Source organism: Anopheles arabiensis, chromosome 2, assembly GCF_016920715.1.
Source record: "Anopheles arabiensis isolate DONGOLA chromosome 2, AaraD3, whole genome shotgun sequence".
Lineage (NCBI taxonomy): Eukaryota > Metazoa > Arthropoda > Insecta > Diptera > Culicidae > Anopheles > Anopheles arabiensis.
In genome coordinates, this window is record NC_053517.1 from 103,207,965 (window position 1) to 103,213,964 (window position 6,000).

The following is a 6,000-nucleotide window of genomic DNA, read 5'->3' on the forward strand; positions in this document are numbered from 1 at the left end:
GGATGGGACAACGCTTATACGCTTCAACGGATTGTCATTAGAGGCGTTGCAGGCGATCGTGGCGATTGTCCAAGCGCAGCGCTTCTCCGGAGGTCTGCACCGTAGCGAAACCGTACGTTCACCAAGATCGAGAACAGTGTTTTAGGTCGAGTCCGGGGAAAGGCCCGAAGTCAATAAAAAGACCCCCATTTCACCTTCACCATCACCGGTATTGATGTGGTGTGGAGTAGTTTACAGCGTCAGCGACAAATTTGGCACTGTCCCGCAACGGTGCAACTTCCAACGCAGTCACTAAACCCTTCCCATTGCGTAGAAATACCAAATAGTAATGAAAAAAAACGGCACTGGTGTTGGCAGAGTTATGCAACGGCGCATATCTCCCGTGTCAATCTGCGCAAAAGGGGGTGATCGTGATCGTGTACGCACCCTTTTTCGCGCGACGGGGCGCTCCTTGCGCTCCTCGGGCAGATTCTAGCTTTCCGAGTTTCTCCAGCACGGATTGGTCTTACTGTTTTGGTTGAAGCACAAAACGAAAGCGACGAGGATGATGAAATCCTATTCGCAGCAGTGTTTTGCCAACTCCCACCTCAGCTTAGTTTGGACTCAGTTTGTGGAATGGTTAGGCTTGGAGCAGTGTTTTGTATCGCACATCGGTGTAAGCTCTCCCGCATATAGGCTTAGCGTTACTGTACAGGGCGTATAGGCTCACAGGCAGACCATCCCGGGGGTTGTCGTTCCACCAAAAGAGATCTTTACCAACCTCCTACAAAACGTTTTCCAACAAACCGATGATCTTGCTTCTCCACTCCAGACGGCAACAACAAAAAACAAACCTTACTCTGCCCCGGGAGGAAATGAAAAGCGCACAATTTATTGCGCACACTCCAGAGATGACCTTAGCGTGGCGTGCGCATAGCGAATCCTATTCTGCGCTATCGAGCCCTCCGGGACTCTAGACCTGGGCAAACTAGAAGACGCTGCAACAATGTTGCATATTGCCTGCGCAAAAAAGGAAATGAAGCCGTATGAAAATCGCACGATATCTTCGTAGGATATGCTAATTACGCCACGGTAAAGCGTGAATCTTCGCAATGGCAGTGTACAATAGAGCTCCTTCCTTGTTTTCCTACCTCTTTGCTTGTTGGAGTTGGTTTTATTTCCCGATTTCCGACGATGCCACTGGACTGGACGGCTGCTCGCTAGGCTCCAAGAAGGTGCGCAGTAATTAAGTGCCATGTAGCATTAATGAGTTTCGGCAATAAAAATAAACTTTTACGACCTACCCGGGTTTGTGCAGTCGGGATTGGGTCTGGGAGTGGGGTAACTGAATTACTCCTCCCGCCTTTGCTGATTGATTTAGGCTGCTCTTATGTGTAGCAGGGGGCATCGATCGTTGGCTCAATTCTCGCACAGAGTTCATCTGATAATGGGCTTCCAGGGGCTACGTTCGCTTTGGATCGTTTAACTACCGGCCTTTAGAGGTGGGAATAGAAGCAGTCGGAGCTGTCTGTTATAAAGTCTTAAATTGATATTCTCTAAACTGAAGTAGTTGAGCTGATACCGCCACACAACACATCCATACATCGCGATCACTCGATCACAGCAACACAGTCTCTTATTCTGTTTTTTTGTAACCACTGTCTGTATCCACTATGCGCATGATGTAACGTGATCTTAAGCAGGGAATAAAAACCTGAACATAAACTCTGCCCTCTGGTAGGCACAGGCTCAGAAAAAAGCACACTCAATCATCAGACACACATACAGGAAAACGGAAAAACAACTCGTGTCCAACCATTTTCATTGCTCCGAGGGAGCTCCAGTTTTTGTCACGTTTGTGACGCGCGGCACGAATAGGTTGTGTGGTGCAATGAGCTGCCACTGGACTGTTTTGTTGACTGTTTGAATGATCCATTCATTGGACCCGATTCCTCACTTGTGTGTGTTGATGATGTCGTTTGTTGTTTCGCGAAAAGCGAGTGAAAATGGACATACCAACAAGAGCGAATGGGCGAATTGATGCTGATGATTGTTAACCTAGCACCCAACTAGTTGATCGTTGCGAGCAGTAGCATTTCGATCGATCGATCGTTCGATTGATTGCAAATACTGTGCCATGTTCAGCCTTTTACCAACAAGAAAGTGATCTTTTTTTTGACTCTCTTAGATTGATCGATGTACTCCTTACTGCATAAACTCACCATGAACTATCGCGGGTACCGAGTTTTCGTGGAATGTTAACGAACGATTGACCTCTTGCGCACGGTGGTAGGATCAAAACTACCCACTATACGTAAATCACCCCCACGAACACAGTATTGTCTTGCGGGTAAAGGGTAATAACATAAATTCCAGCTCCCAGCCCTGAGGGGAGGTGCGGAGAACACTTCAATTGATATCCAGCCAGCCCAAGACCCACTAACCTTCGAAGTCGGCCAAATTGATACCCCCAATCTGTTAAGGATTTGACCCGAAGCGCGCTGCGCCGGTTTTCCTTTTGCTTTCTGGGGTGGGTGACTAATCTCCTAGCCCGCCCAGCACAGAGCACAGTGACTCACGGGCCTAGCGAGAAGAATTTCGTGATCAATTGCCGGGGCCTATAGTGCTAGAAAGGGGTACCAAGGCTAATGTTGTCGTATTTTATCTATAGATATATTAGTTTCTTTTTGCTTGCTTTGCTCAGGTTTTTGGCACCGAAGCAGTCGGAATGCATCGAGTGATCAGTCACTTAGTCACAGGGTGGATATGTGTTGCATTTTTATTGCAGACTGATTGGTTGTTGTCACAAATGTGTTCTGCGCAGCTTGTAGCGTTGAAACGTATCCTGGTCACGGCACCAACGCAAGGTTTTTCTGATAATATAAGCTAATAAATATTTATTATTTTTTTTCTTCATGATCACACAATGTTACAATCATTCAAACTAAAACCCCTTAAAACATTAACAATTTTGCATACAAATCACCCTGTACCTTCATTACGAAATGAAGAAAACGAAGCTAATCCGCACTGTCTTTAGTACTTCCCCACGCAACGCTACATAATTCATTCCTGTGCAGCCACCAAGCCGGGTGGGGATTTGCTGCAGCTTTTACGCGATCGCCTACACTCTATTACTCCTCAAACACCTCCAACGCTCTACCGTACCCAAAAGGGGGAAGGAGGCAACAACAAAAAAAACTCCTCACCACTGATCGATATTGTTTGCCAATCGCACAATGCACAATCCATCCAGCCCAGTGCCAGACAGCACCGCAGCATTTTATTTATTTTCAGCACGCCAATCAAACCTTGATCAAACATAAAACTGTTGGGGGGGGGGGGGGAATAGAAGATGGAAGGGGTAGAGAGGGTAGGGTTTGTGGTGCCGCAGTCTATGAAGACACGTGCAAGTGACACCCGGGCGAGGTGGTGTGTGCGGTGACATATGCTTTTTTAGCCGGCTCTCGAGCTCCTGCAGCAGCAACCGTAGCAGCAGCAGCAACAGACAGAGCATTAGCAACGGCAGCATGCATCTCAGGGGTTGCCGCAAAGAACGCGCGAAGCAAAGGCAAAATCGAGCAATCGGAATTAGCCAAAGCCCGACCAGGGGAAGGTGGAGCGGGTTGCTTCGTAGCGGTAGCAACAAACAACACACGCTAAGAGCGAAGCGAAGGGTTTTTGTGTCTGCGGGCTCCACCGGACTCACCATATGCTCGATGGAAATACTCGGGTTTCCTTTTGCCTCCCGCCGTACACTGTTCTCTCCCTTATTGCTGTCCTGGTCATGTGTTTGCGCTGGACATAGATTATTAAAATGTAACCATGGGTAGATCGAAGCATGCTGAGGGCAGTGTGGTTGTTGTTGCTGTTGCTGTTGCTAGGAGGCAAGGAAAGAGGTGCGACTACGTTCTTGATGACTCGCTGACGCTCGCCACGCGGTCTTACTCTACTCACAGGTCGTACGGGTCCGTGCCAACCACGCTAAGGGGGCCGTGTTGGTCTACACAGTTGGCACGTTTGCACGTACCCGGCGTTGACCGGTTGATCGATCTTTGCTTGCCGCCTGTACAATGTTGTCGATGGCAATCCAGAATGGGTATGTACATTCCTGTTTCCCTTCCTTGCATCTGCATTGTACCGTCAGTTGATGAAGTGTCGCAAAGATCTATCAGATGTTGAAGCGCTTTCCGGGAAGTGGAGGTCTTCGACTTGTTGCGATTTCTTGTTGGTTGTTGAAGTTGGACAACCTGTGGATGGGGTTTTCCAACCGTTCTGTAGATTGTTCTGATGAGGTTCGTGATGATTGTGCTAAATCGGCACTAGACGTAATGGTGAATTTTTAGGGCTCCCAACAAACCACACGGCACATCTAGTGTGACTGATTCTGAGCCAGAAGTGCAACTGATGTTAAACCCACAGCGATTATAGTACTGATACTCACAGCGGTACTGGAAGTGATTCTGATTCCATTCCAGTCCTGGAAGTGATACCGAACCTGCTTAGGAACTAATTCTGAGCCCATACCGGTACTGTGGCCAATACTGAGCTCATGTCAATTCTGGTAATGATTTTCTAAGAGGAAATCCCAATACCATACCGATCCAGGACCAGGATTATGGAAATGATTACAAACCTCTACTAGTTTTGGGTCTGATACAGACTCCATTCTATTTCTGGGGCTGATCACACATACATACCTGACTTGGAACTGATTTCGAACCCTTACTGGTACTGGAACATATCCTTACCCAAACCGCTCCTGGAACCTATCCTATCCAGTGCTTGTCCTAGAACCTATCGGTCATGCACCTGTGTCATCTCTATTTTTTAAATGTTTTATAATCATTCTAGCTTTCTACAAGGGATTCACTTACTCAAAAATGCCTCTGTTTCAAAACAAAGTATTAAAAAAAACTTGTTATCGCAGGCATTTCCTTCATCAAACACCAATCGTCCTTGAAGCCTGTTGTCTGATGACCATTAAACAGTAGAACAACCTTCGCCAAATTACCAAATAATCACCTCGCTTTTATATCCTTCCCCAGAGCGCCCTGGGGCTGGAGTGTGGATCAACCAATGCACCAAGCGGACGCTCGCAGACTTGCACACTTGCACTTAATTGATGACTAATGGCTGCAGATTAACTGCACCGGATTCTTTTAATTGTGCCAACCTGCCCATCTCCCTGGCCGAATGGATGGAATAGCCAAGCTGACGGACGTACATCAAGGCTCTGGCGTACTTTACTCAACTGGCCCGCAAACTAGTTTCGAGTGCGTTGGGCGATGCAGCATTTAATGGGCCTGTAAAACCAAGCCCGCCCCGCAAGACACACTTCCCTGGATCTTCCCTCAGAGGTACGATTCGCGCGAAACGTTTAATGACAGCCGGTGGTACGCTGGTTCGCTCTGCAAGAGCAGCGAAATGATGGCTGCACTTAAAACGGGGAGGGAAGAAATCTTAGTTAAATGTTTGATGGCTCGAAACTGTGTGCCATCCGGGGCGCTTCTTCATCCAAGCGGATGGTGAGAAATTACATCGTTCTTCTTGGGGCTTTTTTTTAAATCTCCACATCCCAGGTAATTGGAATGATTATTTCCGCGTTCACGCGCGATAGTTTGTGTGTCGTCGTCTGTGGTTTCGTCTGATTTTTTCAGCTTCAAAACCCCATTTCGTGAGTGCAAAAGCGATTTCATACCACGAATCAATTAGTAGCTCGGGTTTTTTTGGGACCTTCTCAGTGTCTTCCACGTTTATCCCGTTTTGTCTGGATGTTGGAACCGTTTGCAGTGCGTCATGTTTTTTAAACACGCCGCCACATCAAGGACAAACAGAAGCACCTGCTATAACGAAAAAGAAGACACCAAAGCCCTCCCCAAACCACTCCTAAGTGTAGACGATCCCCAGCATTTGGCTCAAAATTTGAATCATCCCGAAAAAGGTGATAATCGATGTGGACCTGCCAGACGGTTGCGGATAGGTGAGGTGCGGTAATAATTGAAAATTGATAAATTATAT